This window comes from Vicia villosa, linkage group LG3 (genome assembly GCF_029867415.1).
Source record: "Vicia villosa cultivar HV-30 ecotype Madison, WI linkage group LG3, Vvil1.0, whole genome shotgun sequence".
Classification (NCBI taxonomy): domain Eukaryota; kingdom Viridiplantae; phylum Streptophyta; class Magnoliopsida; order Fabales; family Fabaceae; genus Vicia; species Vicia villosa.
Genome location: NC_081182.1, coordinates 193,844,679 through 193,866,405, shown reverse-complemented (window position 1 = coordinate 193,866,405; position 21,727 = coordinate 193,844,679). Strand labels below are relative to the sequence as shown.

The 21,727-nt window shown below is 39.0% G+C and overlaps 2 pseudogenes; one reads left to right on the top strand and one right to left on the bottom strand.

Moving 5' to 3' along the window:
• The first annotated feature begins 11,724 nt into the window (after positions 1 to 11,724).
• Positions 11,725 to 17,524, top strand: LOC131659637 (oligopeptide transporter 4-like; annotated as a pseudogene).
• Positions 17,525 to 18,051: 527 nt separating this feature from the next.
• LOC131657068 (pleiotropic drug resistance protein 2-like) lies at positions 18,052 to 21,069 on the bottom strand (annotated as a pseudogene).
• Positions 21,070 to 21,727: the final 658 nt, after the last annotated feature.

The window sequence follows — 21,727 nt, the reverse complement described above, 5'->3', positions numbered from 1 at the left end:
CAGTGTTTTAGTTAGCGTCAGGTGTCATGCTCTGGTAGTTGTAACACTGGGAACGTTTGTTTGGAGTTTTGATTGTAACTCTATATTTATCTGTTTTGGTTGAAGTCTGATACATTTAGTAATGATGTAGACTTGATGAGGTATTTTTCCGCTGCGTAGAACATGGTTTGGATAATGAGTTATGATTTTCAGGTTTTCCAATGATGCATGACTTATGTGACGTGTATTTTTGTTATTTATGAATTGTGATACCTCTCTACATGTTACTCTGATTTAATAATTTGTTTAATTGCCGCGGGTTATTTAGAGGGGTGTTACAACCTTCTCGGCGAAAAACTTGCTCGACCTTGGAACGCTGAAAAACTCAGACGCTACTACAGTTAGAAACACCCTAACACCACCCGGCCGCCCGCGTCGAACACGAGACAAGGCCGGGCAAGGACTCGCGCCCTGGTACGAGCGTGCATGCTCCACGACAGCATCGGTCAGGTAACCCTAACAAAGGGCAGCGCCGACCACGCGACGGGCCTATCACACAGACCCTTCGCGGAAGTACCAGCACGGTAGAACCCCAGCTCGCGATGGGATCGTTCATGCCGCGAGCACGCGGCCCCAACCGCGGCCTCGAGCTCGTTTACAGTGCACACCTGCTCTGCGCACCCGGACCGTACAATACATGCCCGGGCTATAAACCTCGGTCGAGCACAAACATAATTCGAGCATAAACATAAAACATACATATTCAATGATAAAATCAGATAAGCACAAATAAACATTGGAGCATAAAACACAGAATATTAAAAACCGACCAAATTGGCCGGAGATATCCAAATGTTACAAAAATCATCCGGGCATCGCCCAACTAGCTACTTTGGCGCGCAGGCCACAAAACATTGGCACGCAGGCCACAATAAAAAAGAAACTGGTCAGACGCCGCCATCCTCATCCTCGGCACCGTTGTCCTCACCCTGGGGCTCCTGCTCATCTTCCCAGTCCTCGAACTCCGGGTTTGATTCAATTCGCCCGTCCACGACCTTATGATATGGACCAATGCCCTTCGTCACCAGGCGCGGGTTGAGGACTTTCAGCTGATCCACTGCAGCTTTGAAACCGACCCCCAAGGTAGCAACACAGTCGACCTCCAGCTCCCTCACCTTGCCCAGAAGCTGAGAACGCGTCACCAAGGCTTTCTCGTCTTCATCCTCCTCGGCCGCAGGGAGATGAGACCTCTCCAACTCAGCAATTCGCTCACGGAGCCTTTTTCCCTCGGCCTCCAACTCCACGACCTTGTTCTGCTCTTTGACGAGGTCCTCCACTATGCCGCTCTGGACCTCATACTTATCCTTGTACTGTTCGAACTCGTGCTCTAGCTCATCATATTTGGTCTGAAGAGCATCATAGTCCTTCTGAGGACAGACATTTTGAGCATTGAGAGCCAAGGCCAAGGCGGCCACCCTCATCATCCCTTCGAGGTCCTCGGACAAGTCCTTGTCCCGAGCCACCCGGTCCCGCCTGACGATGTGCCTCACCTCCTCGCGCTCGAGGAGCACATTCTTCTTTGAGAAGATTCCCCTGTGCAGAGTACAAGAGGGCAGCACTATGTCTTCCTCAGAGGGGTTGTCAATGATAAGAGGACGAAGCTCCGTGGTCCCTTCATTCTTTTGCTTTTTCCCGGCTGGAGAACCACGCGAGGTCGTCCCAACTGACGAAGGGGAGCCACTGTCAGGGACACCCGCGGCAGCCGCCTTGACCTCCTCGACCCGCGTTCGTTTCACGGACACCTTGATGGCCCCCTTGTTCTTTGCCCGCATCTTCGTAACTTTGTCATGCAAATCGGCCATTTTTCCTGCAAAATAAAGAGTTAGAACCAAAAAGATATTGCTCGAACAAATAATAGCTATCTCACCTAACAAAATCATAGCGTCCCCGTAACTTCCGCACTCGAGGACAACTTTGGTGTTGATGTACCGAGGCTCCATCATAGGGCCTCCATCTTCCTCGAATAGGGGATCCCCGTTGGGATACGTACATATTGCCGGTCTAAACCCGTCCACGAAAGAAGCGAGCCGCTGATACCCCCCCGTATCACGCTCATTGAGATCCTCGTCCCGGAAGATGTAATAGTCGGTCCTGTGCTCGAAGTGGTCAGGCTGCCACTCCAACGGGAACCGAGCAGATGGACCCACCTTCTTCACTCCATCCTCGATATACTCGCGCTCCTCGAACAAGTGGTTCTCGGCCTCGGGGGTAAGTGACTTAACCAAAAAGTATCGACTCTTGAAATGCTTGATAGAGTCCAGATAAATTGCGAACAGCTTCTTCGGCTGCTTAAACGACACCCAACTCCACTTGTCGTCCGGATCACGCAACCTCTGCAAGTGAAACACCCTGAAGAAAAGAGGCAGGGTCGCTTCCACATCCAAGTACCCACATACGATTTAGAAGGCTCTTAAGAACGCTAAAGCGTTGGGATGAAGCTGAGACGGGCACAAGCGCAGCCAACTGAAGACACTCCGCTGCAAATGAGTGAAGGGAAGACGGAGACCAGCCTCCTTAAAGACGAACTCATACATTGCGAAACGAGGACCAGGGAATTGCGAGCAGATCCTCTGATGAGATTTAGGCACAAAGGCGCCCCAAGAAGGCTCCTCGTCCTGGTCAAGGTCCTCGATCACGTTAAAAGCTTCCTTAGGACGTGTCGTGAAGCGCGATGCAATCATCCTCGGAGCAACGGCCACCCATTCTTCAAGTGCCCTGGGGGAGGTCTCGACGACGGGAATGTCCCCTTGCGACCCAACAGCTTCATCCCCATCTGAAATGTCGAAGACGACATCGTCCTTGTTCTCGTCGGCCATTTACCTGAAAAGCAGAGGAAACCGTGAATTCGACTGGTCAAATCCACCCTTCCACCGCAAGTCAAGTGAAAGGGCGAGGAAAAGGGACGAAGAAAACTCCCCCAATCATCAAATGGCCGACGAGCTAAAGCGCCCTCAGAGCATAGTCGTCGCACGCAGCGGAGGTCGGCAAACTCATGTCCTCACCGAGACATGCAACCTCCATTGCTCGTGGCCTTCAAACTACTCCTTATTAATCCTAAAAGCTGGGCGTCTCATTCAAACGTTCTAGCTCCGTTCACTCAAAACTCACTCGGCAAACGCATGGAAGAAACGATTATCTTCTAGGTCTACACGGTTAATTCATAAACCTTGCTCGTCGCACTCATCAAATCGTGCCCGCCATACTCAAAACTAATACATAAAACTTAAATAAAGACATGAAGGAGACGAAAAACTTACTTGAAGAAAACGAAGAAGATATGAACGAGACGAGGGGGAGAGCAGTGAGCGAATCTTGAAGGCGTGAAAAATGTTAAGTGACAAATGAGTGATCTCCTCACTCCTTATATAGGGAAAGAAGGCCAAAGGGTGTCATGATGGCCTAGGCAGCCTAGGAGGCGCCATCATTGCCTACACCCCAAAGGCGGCTCCCTCCATGAAAGGTTGCCACGCGTCCCAAAACGTCTTGGGAACTCCAAAAGGCGCTATCTGCTTTATCCCTCAAAACGACGCATCAATAATTACAGCCTGTACAGCTGACACCTATCAATCACGCTGACAAGTGACAACCAAAGCATTAAAAACCAAGACAACGTCTCCCCGGCTCCCTTGGACATCGGTCGACCTAAACCCGCGAGAAGCCCGACATTGGAGACCGTTGCTCGTGCTCGGCTAACCTCCTGGTTTAATTCATCACCCTTACAAGACTAATGACTTGGGGGGCTCCTGTTCTGGACTGAGCCGAGCAGGCCCAACCCTTGTTACTAGCCGAGCAGGCCCAAATCCCTTGGGCTCAATCACTAGCCAACCGTCAAGGGCTGCTCCCGCGCGAAGACTCTAGACGAGCAGGCCCAAATCATTTGGGCCCCCTTACTGGATAACCGCCGAGAGTTATCCACGCGCGAAGACCACGCGTCACGTCTCAGCGAAGGATTCGGTCAACCATCTCCGAACCCTACGCTATGTGCATCCAGAACGTGAGTCTCCTGCTGACTCAGCCCTAGCACGGGACGTTCTGGCAGTTCCCTAGCACGTGGGCCTCCAATTGGACCTGGCCCAATTAGGGAACCTTGGCCCAGCGCTGGGGGCTATAAATACCCTCTGTCACTAGAGGGTCGGGTATTCTATTCTTCACTCTAAACCTCCTTCTCTGATAGCTACTGACTTAAGCATCGGAGGACCTTGCAGGTACCCCCCCACCTTGCTCTTCAAGCCAGATATTGCGCCTTGACGATTCTCCTGATCAGGTACGATCAAATTTTAATTTGGTTTATTTTTTATTACATAAATTAGTTTAAATATTAATGTTAATACATTAATGTTTAAAAAATATCAAATATTATTTATATTTAAAACGTTATTATAAACTTTAAAAAATATTATAACTTTAATATTTAAATTACAATCTAAAAATAATGTTCATGTACAGTAATATATTAGTTAATAGTTAATATTTAAATTAATAATTATTAGTTAATATTTATTAGTTAATAGTTAACGTTATTAATTAATATTAGTTAAATAATAATATAGTAATTAATATTTATTTTACTGTTAACGTTAAATAAATTATAAAATATAAACTAAATTAAATTACTATAACCTAAATTAATTTATTTTTAATTTAAATAATTTTAACTAGTTCAATCAGAACTATTAACTCACATTAAGAATTATCATGAAACTCACATTAAGAATTATCATGCTGTTCCTCCTATTACTTACAATGTCAAACCCAAGTTCAATCAGAACTTGAGAAAATCTAACAAGAAAGGACCCAAGAAAATGTGGGTACCTAAGGATAAGATTATTCCTATTGCAGATATCCTTGGCTGCAAAAATGACATAGCACAACATGTCATGGTACCTGGACTCTGGATGCTCACGACACATGACAGGAAGAAGGTCTATGTTCCAAGACCTGGTGCTTAAGTCTGGAGGAGAAGTCAAGTTTGGAGGAGATCAGAAGGGCAAGATAATTGGCTCTGGAACTATAAAGTCTGGTAACTCTCCTTCCATTTCTAATGTACTTCTTGTAGAAGGATTAACACATAACCTCTTATCTATCAGTCAATTAAGTGACAATGGTTATGATATGATCTTTAATCAAAAGTCTTGCAAGGCTGTAAATCAGAAGGATGGCTCAATCCTATTTACAGGCAAGAGGAAGAATAACATTTATAAGACAGATCTGCAAGATCTTATGAGTCAGAAGGTGACTTGTCTTTTGTCTGTTTCTGAAGAGCAGTGGGTCTGGCACAGAAGATTAGGTCATGCTAGTTTGAGAAAGATTTCTCAGATTAACAAACTGGATCTTGTCAGAGGACTCCCTAATCTGAAATTCAAATCAGATGCTCTTTGTGAAGCATGTCAGAAGGGCAAGTTCTCCAAACCTGCATTCAAGTCCAAGAATGTTGTTTCTACCTCAAGGCCATTAGAACTCCTGCACATTGATCTGTTTGGCCCAGTCAAAACAGCATCTGTCAGAGGGAAGAAATATGGATTAGTCATCGTAGATGATTATAGTCGCTGGACGTGGGTAAAATTCTTGAAACACAAGGATGAGACTCATTCAGTGTTCTTTGACTTCTGCATTCAGATTCAATCTGAAAAAGAGTGTAAAATCATAAAGGTCAGAAGTGATCATGGTGGTGAATTTGAGAACAGATCCTTTGAAGAATTCTTCAAAGAGAATGGTATTGCCCATGATTTCTCTTGTCCTAGAACTCCACAGCAAAATGGAGTTGTAGAACGAAAGAATAGGACTCTGCAAGAAATGGCCAGAACCATGATCAATGAAACCAATATGGCTAAGCATTTCTGGGCAGAAGCAATAAACACTGCATGCTATATTCAGAATAGAATCTCTATCAGACCTATTCTAAATAAGACTCCCTATGAATTGTGGAAGAATAAAAAGCCCAACATTTCTTATTTCCATCCTTTTGGATGTGTATGCTTTATTCTGAACACTAAAGATCATCTTGGTAAGTTTGATTCCAAAGCTCAAAAATGTTTCCTTCTTGGATATTCTGAACGCTCAAAAGGCTACAGAGTATACAATACTGAAACATTGATTGTGGAAGAATCAATCAATATCAGGTTTGATGATAAGCTTGGTTCTGAAAAACCAAAGCAGTTTGATAATTTTGCAGATTGTGATATTGACATATCAGAAGTTGTTGAGCCAAGAAGCAACGCATCAGAAGCAGAGCTTCTCAGAAGCAAAGAATCTGAAGATCAAGTATGAGCTTCTCTGGACAATCTAAGCATTTCTGAAGAACCATCTGTCAGAAGATCATCCAGACTCACTTCTGGTCATTCAGAAGATGTCATTCTTGGAAAGAAGGATGATCCAATAAGAACAAGAGCATTCCTTAAGAACAATGCAAACTGTCAATTAGGTCTTGTATCTTTGATCGAGCCAACTTCTGTTGATCATGCTCTAGAAGATCCAGACTGGACAATTGTTATGCAAGAAGAACTGAATCAGTTTACAAGGAATGATGTTTGGGATCTTGTTCCTAGACCAGATGAATTCAATATAGTCAGTACAAAATGGGTCTTCAGAAACAAGTCCAGAATGAGAAGATGAGAAGTTCTTATGTATGAGTATATTCTGAAATGGAATCTCTTTTATAAGAAGTTCTGATTGAAATCAATTAGAAATTGTGATTCAGTTATTACTAACGTTTTATTGTCTAAGTTGATTCAGAATCTCTTTAAAAGCAAAACAGCTGTAACTGGCTATCCAGATGGTAAACACGTGTTCACTATTCCTGGACGAGCGTGCGTGCAGTTGAGGGGACGTCTACTTAGGTAACTGTGCAAATCACGTCTTTTGTCATTATTATCTCTCCTCACGTCACGTAACATTAAATGCTTTTCATCATTTACTCTCTTTCAGTTTTCTTTTTATATTCTTCAAACGGTTCTTTTCCCTCTTATATTTCTCTCACTTTGCATTCAGTTTCTTTTTCGTTCTCTCTCTCTGCATTCATATCATAAACCCTAGCAGTTTCCAATATCTGCAACTTCATCATGAATCCATCGTCAAGCTCTGGGAATCAAGATAATGATCGGAAACAAAAGAGAAAGGCAACTGCTGAACCAGAAACCAAACCCAAAAAGATAAAGATCACCTATGACCCTCTCAAGGTGAATTCAATCGAAGCAAAGTTATCTGGAAACTATTCTAGACGTGTGTTTCAACCCCCTGGTGAAAGCCCTCCATCATCTCCATCGTCTTCCTCATCTTTTTACCTTCAAGACTCAACTTCTTCCTCATCTAACCTTTCCTCTCCCTCAACCCATCCATCAGATATTTCTTCACCTCTCTCACAACCTTTTCCCACCAGAACACCTAATCCCTATAGTATTGTTTTTCCCGACTCCAGGTTCACTGTCAACCCTCCAACCCCTACCACTCAATCACTTCTGGAGCTTTTACATTCTGATGTAAATGGCTGGTTGGAGATTCTGGGTGCTGCTCACCTTAACCATCTGGATGAGTATGCTACAAACAACCTTTGGGATACCTTTCGTCAGGATTTTCTGGTTAGGGCTACAGACACTCAGAGAAGGATCATGTCTGAAGCTCCTGGTACTCATGGTCTTCGGTTGGAAGTTGGTGAAAGCAGCTATCACCATCTCATCAGGAACAGAAGTGTTCTTGAGAAGAAGATACCTGCAGAAGAGTTGGAAGAAGAAAATCTCTGCAGAGACATCGTGGTGTGGAAACCATGGTTTCCTGTGCTGACTGGAGATTTTCAGTGGCTGTTCAACTGGTTCAGAATGAACCCTTCTGAAAAAGCACCTCACATGGTCTTTCCAGTAGTGGTCTATCGTGCTGAAGTTGCTGGTCCTACTCCTCCAACAAACCTAGCAGCTATTCTTCAAGCGTTGGAAGTTGGAACTTCTGAGCTGCCTGAACCAGAATATGCTAAGGCTACTTCTGAGTCAGACTCAGATGAGGAAATGGAAGATGCACAAGCTGACGATCTCCCAAAAGATCACCCTGCTGAGATTGCTGTCCCGTTTGGCAGAAATTCAGGTGCTTCTTCTTCTGGTGAAAACTCAGCTCTGTTGGAGACCTTGGAAGCTCTTCATCAGAATCAAGCTAGGCTGGCTTCTCGATTGGACGCGCAAGAAGTAGCCAATGCTGAGTTTCGCTCCTTCATGGCAAGGCAAACTACAAGCACCGACGGGATTCATGATGTTCTGGCGCGGATTTTGCGTAGGCTAGGATCTTAGTCCTTTGGTCTTAGTAGTTTTCTTTTCTTGTTGCATCTGTTTTCCTGCATCCACCTTATGTAACTTTTCTTTTTGAGTATCAATGAAAAGTTTCTTTGTTTTCACATTCCAGTGTTTTTATTTGTCGTTTTATACATCTGAATCTTTTGAAATATTCTTTTTGATGTTATGACAAAAAGGGGGAGAAGATAAATGATAAATGATTTGATTAATCTATCAGTTGCTGGGTAAAGCTCCCACACATTTACTAACAAGAACTGCAAGTTCTATATGGTTTAAGTGGTTTGCAGGTATAAAGAAGTGAAGAGAATCTTCAGAAGCAAACACAAGAAGCAAAACCATAAGAAGTGTTATTCTGTAAAAAGAATAAGCTCATGGGAACTGAAGCAAGCTAAGTGCTATCAAGCTTCAGATATCAGAAGCAAGAAAGAAGAATGAATCAGAAGCACTGATAATAGAATTTGATCCATATTTGTCTATTTGTTCTGACAAAATTCTATTTGCTCTGATACATTATTTTAGCCTATATGGCTCTGATATATATGGCTCTGATACATATCATGTATTCTAATATACATTTTATGTTCTGACTCGTTCATGCTGACTTTTGTCGTTTAGTTTTTGTTCTGTAACATTTCAGGATGTAGAGATGCTCTGAAGATGCTCTGGTACATTCAACAATGTTCTGATACAAATCTAGCATGAAGTGATGTTGGTAGAAATTCAAAGCTCTGAAGCTATCTGAGGGAAGCAGAAATCAGAAGCTGTGAATGATTTAAAGATCCAGAAAACTCAAGTTCTGAAGCTGTCCTAAATGGAAGCAGAAATCAGAAGCTGTGAATGTTCTGAAGATCAAAGAAATTCAAGTTCTGAAGCTGTCCTAGATGGAAGCAGAAATCAGAAGCTGTGAATGTTCTGAAGATCAAAGAAATTCAAGTTCTGAAGCTGTCCTAGATAGAAGAAGGAATCAGAAGCTGTGAGTGTTCTAAGGATCTAAAGAAATTCTAGTTCTGAAGCTGTCCAATGGAAGCAGAAGTCAGAAGCTATGAATTCTCTGAAGACAGAAGCTTATGTGATCGTCTCTACCGAAATAATCAGGGAAGTCTTTTATTAAAGTTCTTCGAGTATTTAGTTCAGGGGGAGATTATTTATCTCAGGGGGAGATTGTTAATCTCAGGGGGAGACATATTCATATGCTTATGCTATAGCTGTGTAATTTGTCTTTTGCCGTCTGCTCTTTCTGATCGCAAATTCATATCATCTATATATGTTTTTGTCATCATCAAAAAGGGGGAGATTGTTAGAACAAGATTTGTTCTGATCAATTATCTTAGTTTTGATGATAACAATAATATGAATTTTGCTTAAGATAATATGGTACTCTAATCCAATGCAATTTCCTTTTCAGGAAATATATAAAGAGTATGCATAATTCAGCGCTCAGAAGCTTTGTCTCAAAGGGTTCAGCATGCAACATCAGAACATGGTCTGGCAAGACATCAGAAGATGGTCGAAGCAGAATCAGAACATGGGTCTATGGAAGCATCAGAAGAACATGAGATCAGAAGCACTGAAGCTCAGAAGATGGTATCACGCAACAGAAGCACTTCAAGGTCAGAAGATCAGAAGATGCTATGCACCAAGCTGTTTGACTCTGATGATATTCAAACGTTGTATTCACAAACATCAGATCAGAAGGAAGTACAAGTGGCAGGCTACGCTGACTGACAAAAGGAACGTTAAAAGCTATTAAAGGCAACGTCAGTAGACACAGCGTGAACAAGGCTCGAGGTAGTTGACAAAAGCGTATAACATTAAATGCGATGCTGTACGGAACACGCAAAGCATTAAATGCACTCAACGGTCATCTTCTCAACGCCTATAAATATGAAGTTCTGATGAGAAGCAAGGTTAACGATTCTACACCTATTCTGTGAATATCAACTTGCTGAAACGCTGTTCAAATCAAAGCTCAGAATCTTCATCTTCATCAAAGCTCACTACATTGCTGTTGTAATATATTAGTGAGATTAAGCTTAAACGTTAAGAGAAATATCACAGTTTGTGATTATAGCTTTTAAGAAGCATTTGTAATACTCTTAGAATTGATTACATTAAGTTGTAAGGAACTAGAGTGATCGTGTGGATCAGAATACTCTAGGAAGTCTTAGAAGTTTTCTAAGCAGGTTGTAACTAGAGTGATCGTGTGGATCAGTATACTCTAGAAAGTCTTAGAGGGTATCTAAGCAGTTGTTCCTGGAGTGATCAGTGTGTGATCAGAAGACTCTGGAAGACTTAGTTGCTGACTAAGTGGAAAACCATTGTAATCCGTGCGATTAGTGGATTAAATCCTCAGTTGAGGTAAATCATCTCTGCGGGGGTGGACTGGAGTAGTTTAGTTAACAACGAACCAGGATAAAAATAACTGTGCAATTTATTTTTATCTGTCAAGTTTTTAAAGCTACACTTATTCAAACCCCCCCTTTCTAAGTGTTTTTCTATCCTTCATTATCCCATTCAAATTTTCTTTATATGAGCATTATTTTTAAATAGCAATTAAGTATCTATTCTTAATTATGATGCTTTAGTTTATAATAACGTTTTAAATAGCAATTAACTATGATTCTTTGGTTTATAATAACGTTTTAAGTATTAGCAAAGACAACAAAATGTCATGAACAAAGCTGAGCTTAGTGGTAATGTAGTGATTCTTGTAAATTTTGGGTCTTGGGTTCAACTCCCATTGAGACCATGTTTTTAAGCTTTAATATTTAGCATCTTAACAACTTGACAATAGAATAATAATAAAAATTGTCAAGGAATCTTGGAATTTTTTTTTTACAGGGGGCAAAATATATATTAACCTTTATTATTAAATAGAGTCCATTACTATTTCATTATTTAATTTATTATTATCATTATTTCATATTATTATTATCATTATTCTCTTTATTCTATTTATAGTTGTTATTAATCTTTTATTAAACAGAAAATTAAAATGTCAAAGATCTCAAAAGAAATAAACTCTTCACCATCTTTAAAACTTTCCAAAACAATGAACAGGATCCGTAAGAGTTAACAGAAATCAAACATATGGACAATTAAACGGTTTGTTCAATACCATTTGTATCACAGTCCTAAGGCTATAAGAACAAGAGGACTGTGGCGGATCCACCGTACGGCCAGGGTGGGCTTATGCCCGAGCTCCACCTGGCCCAAAATTTTTTTTAGTTAGGTTTTATTATTAAAATTTAGTAAAAAAATTAAAAAAAGTAAAAGAAAAAAGAAACTGAAACACAAAGAGGAAAAAGCACCACATCATCTCCCTTCTCCGTCGCCTCCGCCAAACTGCACCTCCCCGCACAACCCTAACTAAAGCATCACTTCACTATCCGTAACGATTCGTCTACTATTCATGGCGATTAATTCGAATAAGATGGGAATCAAATACAGAGAGTCTAGGTTTCCTGTCATGTACCGTAGAACTCCGTTGGGAAAAGCTCCGGTTCCAGGATTTTATCAAGATGCGCATAGTGTAAGTAAGACAAGTTGTGGCTACGATTGGGTTTGATAGGGTTAATTTGTTGCAAGTTAATGCAGTGATGCTGCTGATTTGATTAGAGATGTTTCGTTGAATGACCGGGTCGAACTTCGCGTCTTGGGTGATGTTGGTGCTAAGATCTGGGTCATGAATTTTGATTCTCATGGTGTTCAGGTACTCTTTCTATTCATTTTTAGAGATGTTGAAATGAGAGTAATGGTTCATTTTCTTTTTGTTTTTCTTCTTGAGGCTAATGTGCGCTTTCTAGTGGTAGAGTTTTGTTTTTGATAATGTGCGCAGAAAGTTATTTTGTTTTGGTTCAAAGATTTGTGTGTGTATTCTATGATATATCTCTCTATATCTCTCTTTTAGTTTTGTTTGATTTTATTTTCATTTTAGTTTTGTTTTGTGATTTCCGTAATTGTGCGATTCTTTGTGAAATAATCATTTTATGTGAGGAATTTTTTGGACCTAGAAATGATAATTTGGTTATGTTAGGGTGTGCATAATTAGAGTGTAAACGGATTTGGATGGTTACAATTGTTTCCAATTTTGTAAGATTTGTTGATCAATTCTAAAAATATAATTGATGTTTACTACTTGATCATATCTAAAAGTACTATTTAGAATAGTTCAGTTGTGTTTTATTTGTTACAAATAATAGTTTTCATGTTAATTATTGAATAAAGAAAATTTCTTTACCCACCTCCCTATGGGTGGTCACCTCCTGCGAAAAACCAAAACTACCCCTGCTTCGGAAGTTCATTTCCGAAAGCGTGTTTTTTAAAAAAAATTGACTTACTTCGGAAGTTCATTTCCGAAACAATTATTTCGGAAGTGAACTTCCGAAATACTGCGATTTCTGCAGATTTATCAAAACACTCCCCCTCCCCCAATCATTTACCCTAAATCAAAACAAAAAGTGGCAGAGGCGAAAATTTGTGCAAACAGAATTCCAAAGCTGCATCAAGGCTCCAATCACACTGCTAAACAACAATCAAAAGCCCTCAATCCTAACACTTTGTAAGTTTTGAAATTTTTAGATCTATTATTCAAATGCATGTTATTTAGGGTTTTAATTGCATAAATGATATATGGCTAGGTTGTTAGTAGTATTTAGGTTGTTTAGAAGCATTTTGATTTGGTTTGAAGCTTGATTTAGGGGTCTGCCATGGAAGTTGAAGAAAATTGCATCGCAGGGGTGTTTGGGAAGTTCATTTCCGAAAACACCTCCATCCCAGTTTTCGGAAATGAACTTCCGAAATATATCAGAAGTTCAAATTTTTTTGTTTTTTATTTTGCCTCGCATATTAATCGATTTCAATTGTTTACAGGAACATGTCTTCTAGAGAGGGCTCTAAGGGAAGAAAGGATTCTTCAAAGAAAGAGGTGAAAGAGGTGAAGGAGGTGAAGAAGGTGAAAGAGGTGAAGGAGAAGAAGAAGGTTTCGACCGGCTCTACTTCTCGTTCCCAAGGGGCCCGGGGCCCGGATGCTCAAGCTCAGTCTTTAGGCGCGAGAGTCGTGATAAACGCTGATGGTTCTGAGACTGAGTGGGATGCGGATTGGTATAATTATCTTCATTCGGAGGAGTTCGCTCGTCGAGAAGAATAACGTGTTTTTTTTTTGTTTGATGTGTATTTTGTAACGCTCGTCGGGCCGAATAACATGTTTTTGTTTTGTTTGACGTGTTTTGTTTTGTTTTGTTCGGATTTCGGATTGTATCGCAGTGTTTTGTATTGGATTTATCATGTTAATAAAAATAATACGTACTACTGTAAGTAACAAATGACGGAGGAGGTGTAACCGGAGCCGGAACATATGACGGAGGAGGTGGATGTCCGGATGAAGAAGAACCGGAGGTACGTCCACCGCGAGACAAAGGAGCCAAGTAAGCTATAGTTTATCATTATCATCTGGGGACGTCATTTCTAAAAAATCAAGATTAAAAATAATAAGATTTTTTTCTTGATTTTTTGTAATGACGTCCCCTGATGATAATGATAAATTATAACTTACATTGATTGGCTCCTTTATCTCGCGGTGGACGTACCTCCGGTTCTTCTTCCTCCGGACATCCACCTCCTCCGTCATATGTTCCGGCCCCGGTTACACCTCCTCCGTCATTTGTTACTCACAGTAGTACACCTTTTGAAATTTGGAAGCCTTTTTTTCTCCCCACCACTCTCTCATCCCCACCTACCCGTGTTCAACAATATGTAACTTTAATTTTATGTAATATTGTCGTTGTAAACTTCACCCGATTAAATAAAGCGAATTGTTGTTGTTTTTAATTTTATTCTGTCCAGACATATTTTCGGAGGTTCATTTCCGAATTCTCCAAGGGGGGTGCGTCCGGAGATGAACTTCCGGGGGTTGGCAAGAAGGTTAAGAGGTGGGTGAAGAAATTTTCTTGAATAAATACATAATTTATTCTCTAAATTATCACTCTAATCAATCTCTTAACAATTAAAATCAATTAATCACTCAACTGGTCTTTCATCCAACTAGTTTGTTCCCTAAATAGTTGGATGATAGAATAGTTTAGAATTTTTTTAGTTAAATTTAATAGCTTAGAGATAAAATTAAATAATAGAGTAATTTAAAGATAAAATTGACTGCTTAATCATTAATTATTTTAATTTTAATGATAATTAACTAATGGAATGATTAAGGGAGCTTCTATGGTGCAGTCATCAATTTGACTTCAGTGGCGAAGTCACTGCAATTGACCAATAGAATTAAAGTCTTAATCAACCCTAATTAATTCTAAGTTAAACTAAGCCATATCAGCTCTATGGTAAAATAACTTTACTGTGGGACCCATTTTTTAAAAAAACTTTTGATTATTGCATATAAGTCCCCATTCATTTAATAATATCTTACAAATTAAAATTAACTTTTATTAGATTACAATTTTTTTAAACTCATATTATCATTCTTCTTCTTCTTCATCCTTCACCCTTCTCCCAACTTCCCTTCAAAACCCTAAATCCCTAAATTCCACCCATCTGTTCTTCTTCTGCAACCTTCTCCCAAATTTGACATACTCCGTAATTCTTCAAATCATATGTTCTTATATCTTCTTCCACTTTCGATTTTTGTTTACTCTCTCTACGAACCTGCGAACAGGTAAACACTGCGAACAGATGAACATGACTTCGACCTCTTCGGCGCCAACGAAATCATATTCTCAAGGTTGGTGAAGGCAATGAGATCGATAAATATGGACGAAAGATGAAGCTGCTCAAGATGAAGTATGGGACACTCCACCCATTTTTTAACCGTGTTCATGTTTGATATTGAGCTTTCAGAGTAAATTTGCGTAAATTTGGTCGAAAAAAGACCAAATTTTGCTTATATTTGAGACCAGAATGTGTATATATGTATATACATGCTTTTTGAATTGTAGTTATCAGCAGGGGCGGATCTATGGCCCAGCCAGCCCAGGCACGCGCCCGGGCTCAACCCCTCCTTTCGTTGTATACTCCCCCACCTAATAGTCGATTTTTAGACAATACCAGGGGCAAAATTAATAATTTTTAGACAAAATATAGGGCAAAATTAGTAAAAACAGGGGCAAAATTTCTAGAAAAAATCAATGGCAAATTTTTTAGACAAAATCAAGGGCAAAATTAGTAGAAACAGGGTATAAAATTAGTAAAAATAAAGTGTAAAATTTTTGCCCAGGCTCCCTAAAATTTCTGGCTCCGCCACTGGTTATCAGGGCCGTTAAGTTTTCAGAGGCTCAATTTACTAAAGTTTTTTTAATGTATGCAGATCTTTGCATGAGAAAGATGAAGATCCTCACAAATTTTCGAGGGCAAAGTTTTTCTTCATAGCACTAGTATGTAGTTTCTTATGGTATATCAGCCCTGGATACTTATTCACAACGCTTACAAGCATATCATGGGTATGTTGGGTATTCTCCAAGTCAGTGACAGCTCAACAATTAGGTTCAGGCATGAGCGGTTTAGGATTCGGTGCCCTTACGCTTGATTGGGCTGCAGTTGCTTCCTTCTTGTTTAGTCCTCTTATCTCACCTTTCTTTGCCATTGTCAATGTTTTCGTTGGCTATGCGGTGATTGTTTATGCTGTGATTCCTATAGCGTATTGGATGTGTATGATGCAAATAAGTTTTCCATTTTCTCATCTGATTTGTTCACAGGAGATGGTCAACAATACAACATATCTGCTATTGTTAATGACAAATTTCAGATCGATCTAGCGAAGTATCAAGAACAAGGTGAAATTCATTTAAGTGTGTTTTTCTCTCTTACTTATGGATTTGGATTCGCCACTATAGCTTCCACCATTACACACGTTGTTTGCTTCCATGGAAGGTACAATGCTCAAGACTCATTACTCAATGTCAAACTATTTAAAAGACATGTAATTGTTTATGATATCGTGTTGTCACTTGTCAGGGAGATTATGGAGCGGTATCGGGCTTCTAAAGAAGGCAAAGAAGATATTCACACAAGATTGATGAAAAACTACAAAGACATTCCTTCTTTGTGGTTTTATTTGTTGTTAGGAGTGACACTTGTTGTTTCTTTACTGATCTGCATTTTTCTAAATCATGAGATTCAGATGCCTTGGTGGGGACTTCTCTTTGCTTCAGCAATGGCTTTTATGTTTACCCTCCCAATTAGCATCATAACTGCTACCACAAACCAGGTTAATTAACATCTTGAAACTTTTGCTTAAAAAGAAACAGAGTTTGTTTTTAAACTAAATAACTTAATGCTCTGAAATCTGAATACAAACACCGGGGTTGAATATCATCGCCGAGTATATATTCGGTATCATTTACCCTGGAAGACCGATTGCAAATGTATGCTTCAAAACGTATGGTTACATAAGCATGGCACAGGCTGTTTCGTTCCTTAGCGATTTCAAGCTCGGAGACTACATGAAAATTCCTCCAAGGTCTATGTTCTTAGTGCAGGTATATCTATTTATTCAGCTGTTATAATTGTGTTTTGAAAGGTTTTACTAGCATTTACCTTTCTTATAGGGTATCTAACCTAATGTACTTTTTGTGTTAGAAATTATTTAGTTCATTGGGACAATGCTTGCTGGAACTATCAACATTTGTGTAGCATGGTGGTTGCTAGAATTTGTCAAAAACATATGTCATGTAGATCTTCTTCCCGAAGGCAGTCCATGGACATGTCCAACTGACCGTGTTTTCTTCGATGCATCGGTTATTTGGGGTCTAATAGGACCTAAGATGATCTTTGGTACTCTTGGAGAGTACTCAGCATTGAACTGGTTTTTCCTTGGAGGTGCCATAGGACCGATACTAGTTTGGCTATTGCACAAGGCGTTTCCACAACAGTCATGGATTCCATTGATCAATCTTCCAGTACTCTTGGGTGCAACCGGAATGATGCCGCCAGCAACAGCGTTGAACTACAATGCATGGATTATAGTCGGAACCATTTTCAACTTCTTTATCTTCCGTTACAGAAAGCAATGGTGGCAGAGATACAACTATGTTTTATCAGCAGCACTTGATGCAAGAGTGGAATTTATGGCGGTGCTGCTTTACTTTGCACTAGGACTGGAAAATGTGAGTCTGAATTGGTGGGGAACTGCTAGTGAGCATTGTCCTTTGGCAACTTGTCCAACTGCAAAGGGTATAGAGGTTGATGGTTGTCCTGTCTTCTGATAACATTGCTTCTTTTTATGGTTTTTTTTTCAATTGCAAAACTTCATTATCTAGTATTAAAAATTCATTTTGTAATTATGGAGACACTGTTTTATCAGTAAACAGTGTTATTATGTTCTGTTTTTATTTGGTTTATAATTTGTTTTTCGGATGAACAAATATTAATATATATCAGTCGTTATGTTGGAATTTTCTTATTTATCAGATACTTTAATTCCTTTTACACTTAGCTAGATGAAGTTGAGCTATCCAATTGCCTCATGCAGTGAAGGACTCATTTAAGGGAATTTGTATCAGTGAAAACATCAAATAAACCACACCACCAATCCAGGGGTGAAATTCAATTTTGCTCTCTTGGTTTTGGAGCAGGACAAAACATCCAACTTTCAAACTAAAAATAAGTATATATGCATTAAGGAAGCAAGTATAAGAAGTGAAGAGAACAAGGATAATAGTCAAAGAAATTAATAATTGAATACGACTTAAATATGTTTATTTTCAGGTTAGCACTGAAAATGGAATGAGACTATGTAAAGAACACTGGTGGAAGAAAATCTAACTAAAAGTTGTAAAGTTGGCAATAGCCGAGTATTAGACCCTTGAAACTCAACAGAAAATAGACATTGGGAATGTTATTTCCTTTTCATCTTCTTCAACATCTTTGTCCTTGAAATCAACCTCCTAAACAGTAGCTTGTTTACTCCTAAGGTGAGTGCTTTGTTCCTCAACTCATATCAGAGGCATCATCAATTATCATGACAGCCAACCGATAAGTTACGAAAACACTAATGTCATACTCCATGTCAGACGGGGAATGCAAAGTGTTCCACAGTCATCACATCTCAACTGCCACCTGCATTATCAATGAATTGCTTTTAGTATAGCTTCATGAAATACAACAAAATGAAATTTATTAGAAAAGTCAATAGGATCACTCTTCCTTTACTTTTATACCTGAGCAAATGCATAGGGTAATGCAGAATACAACCCTGCTGCTCTTTCTCGATAAAAGACAGTTCTTGTAATAGAAACAACAGGCTGCACTGCTGAAGAATTCGTTGCGCCAAGAAAAAGCACGGCAGAGTACATGGCTCCCAAAAGATTCAGTAAATCTTGTTGTGTTTTGCTGCCAAAATATTTGTTCAGCAAAAAGTAAGATTAACATATTAATGAAGTGCAATATAACTTGTTAGAATACCAAACCAAACTATTGATAAATAAAAACTGAATAAATATGACTTACATCTTTTGGGCTTGCTGCCAAAATATTAGACCAAACAGTACTCCAATGAGTATGGTCATGAAAAATCGAACAACATTGTATTGAGGATTTCTCCAATAAGACAAATTTTGTTTCCAAAAGTTAACTCTGCATTGAACAAAAAATGATTGCGAATATTTGGTTGGGAAGTACAAGTCCTTCGAATCCGGTGCAGGAGTACTGGGCTCCTTTACAAGTTCTTGATTCCTCCTAAAGAAGGTACAAAGAAAACAAGATATATAAAGCTAGAATTATTGTCGCTTGTAATTTAGGAAAACATAGTTGCAACAAAAAAAAACTTACTGGTGAAGGGTAGAGTTGTTATAAATCTCTCCAAAATCTACATCTAATTGAGCCTCAACTGAAGCAGAGCTGACCTCACGCATCCATGTGGCCGGATTATAACCATCCTTGATCTTTTGTACCCCTGAGATAGCCTGAAGTTTGTGTAAATTAGATGAAGCATTTAAGATCAATAATAAACGCTTCAAAGATAGTAGACATGTAAAAACTTCAAAATTTCCAATACTCACTTCAAAATATTCTACAAGCTTTTGTGAGTGGCGACCTAGAGGTCCGACACATATTACACGTCCTCCTATTTTCATCAACAATAGCTATATTAGCAAAGAAATCAAAAATTTATTCAATTATAGTCAATCAAGGAAATGAATAACATAAAACTCTTGAGTCTAGAGAGTCTAGACTTGCCTCATCAAAAGCTTCAAAAATGTCTATGCTTGGTTGATGAATTGTGCACACAACTGTTCTCCCTGTGTCTACTGTGTTTCTCACGGTACGCATAACGATAGCAGCGGCTCGAGCATCGAGGCCTGAAGTTGGTTCATCCATGAAGATGATTGAAGGCTTGGCAACCAGTTCCACAACAATAGTAAGCCTTTAACTTTGTTCTGTTGACAGACCACCCACACCTGGAAGGCCCACAAGAGCATCTCTAAGTGGTTTAAGCTCTACCAACTCCATAACTTCTTCCACAAACATCTACATTAGCAATAGAAATAAAAAACGAAATCAAATTTATATTGAAAAAGAATTTCATGTTAGACTTAAAATGGCAAAGCTTGCACCAACACACCTTTCGAGTTTGTGTCTTTACATCTGAAGGAAGACAAAGCCAGGCCGAGAACAGTAGTGATTCATAGACAGTAACATATGGAGAATGAATATTGTTCTGTTCGCAGTAACCGCTTATTCGAGCAAATGTTGTTTGGTTCTTTTTGTAACCTGATATGTTGATACTTCCTTCAATATACCCACCTGTTTTTCTTCCAGCTAATACATCCATGAGGGTTGTCTTTCCAGCACCGCTAACACCTACAAGTGCTGTTAATATTCCTGGTCTGAAAGCACCACTAACATCTTGTAGTAGTTGAAGTTTATCCTTATTCACTCCTTGACTCTTCATTTCCTATTGTGATAAAAGTCATAAAACATAAGCTCATATCTTCAGTGAAAAATCCAAAAAATCTGTTAAAGATATACTAAATGAAAATGCTTACATGATCAAAGTGAAAAACAAGAAAAATTAATATCTATACTCTAGTTAGTGTTAAGCTTCTACTTAGTTCAAAATGGTAGTTTACATAATTAATAGACTTACTGCTGGCATGTCTACATAGTAGTTTATACGATTGAATGCCATTGAAAGAGGTTGAAATGGTAGAACCATTCCTCTTTTAGATTCATGGTTTGATGAATTCATAGTATCCGAAGAATTTCTTACTGTCATGTCGGTACCTGTTCTTAAACAGAAACAATTAGCAGTGTTAAATAACATATTTCCATTTAATACATGAGAACTATTTGCAACTATTGAACAAAAAAGAGAACTTTGATCAACTAATGTTTCCTGAAAATATTGCTGCAACTAACTAACTAAAACATGTTTATGAAAAAAATTAATGCTGCTAAGTATTAAGTTATACGCACACTTCTATAAATGATAACAAGATACACTTAGAATCATCAAAATATTATTAAAGGGGGGAAGTATACAAATATTTAGGTTCAAACCTTCAAGGGGATGGTGCCTAGAGGATGAACTTTCATTCTTCTTATGGTCTTCATCCGTAGTTGCTGCTTTGGAATCACCGAACGCTGAAATTTATGGGTAAAATTATAACTCTTTAGCAACCGTAAAAAACTGTTGAATTATAGGCATTGAAAATCAAAAGAAGAATTTTAACTTACGATTCAAATAAGCTAATGCGAGAATGAAGAAAAGGTTGAAGAGAAGAGAAAACCCAAGCAAGGCTCCAATGCATATCCAATGTGCCAAAATTAAATCATTTTAATTTGTACTTCCACTCAATTCAAAAACAGCATATCGGATGTTCCATAGGCCTATAAAAATGATTTTAATTTTAACTGTCTATGTCTTAAAAGCACATAAAAATTAGAATAAACTGAGTTGTGAACTGAAAACTAATGCCTTATCACGAGATTTTAACCAGCTAGCAACATAGAGTTCAGTTGTTCCTTGCGTTTCTTTCTTCATTGGAATTGGGTACTATGTGCAAAACAAAGGTAATTTAATCAGAAACATAAACCTCGCCAGTTATTCTTCATATGGCATGTGAAGCACGCGGTAGCAGAACAAAATAAAAGTGAAGTAGATTGCAAAAGTAGCCTACAGGGCTAAGCTCTTACCACTGAGCAAATACCACATTCGCACAACAAAAAAGTAACTATTACATCAAGAACAAATTACAATTGGGTTCTTATTTACCCAAAGAGTGAAACAAACAAGCATAATATCAAACATCGCATCTGCAACAAACAATTAAACTCAATAGAGTTGAAAACAAAATAGCCATTACTTCTAATGACAAAAAAAACAATACCAAACATCACATCCAAATACTTGAATTTCATCAAATACATATTAAGATTCAAAGAACTTACAGCCTCATCAGTATCCA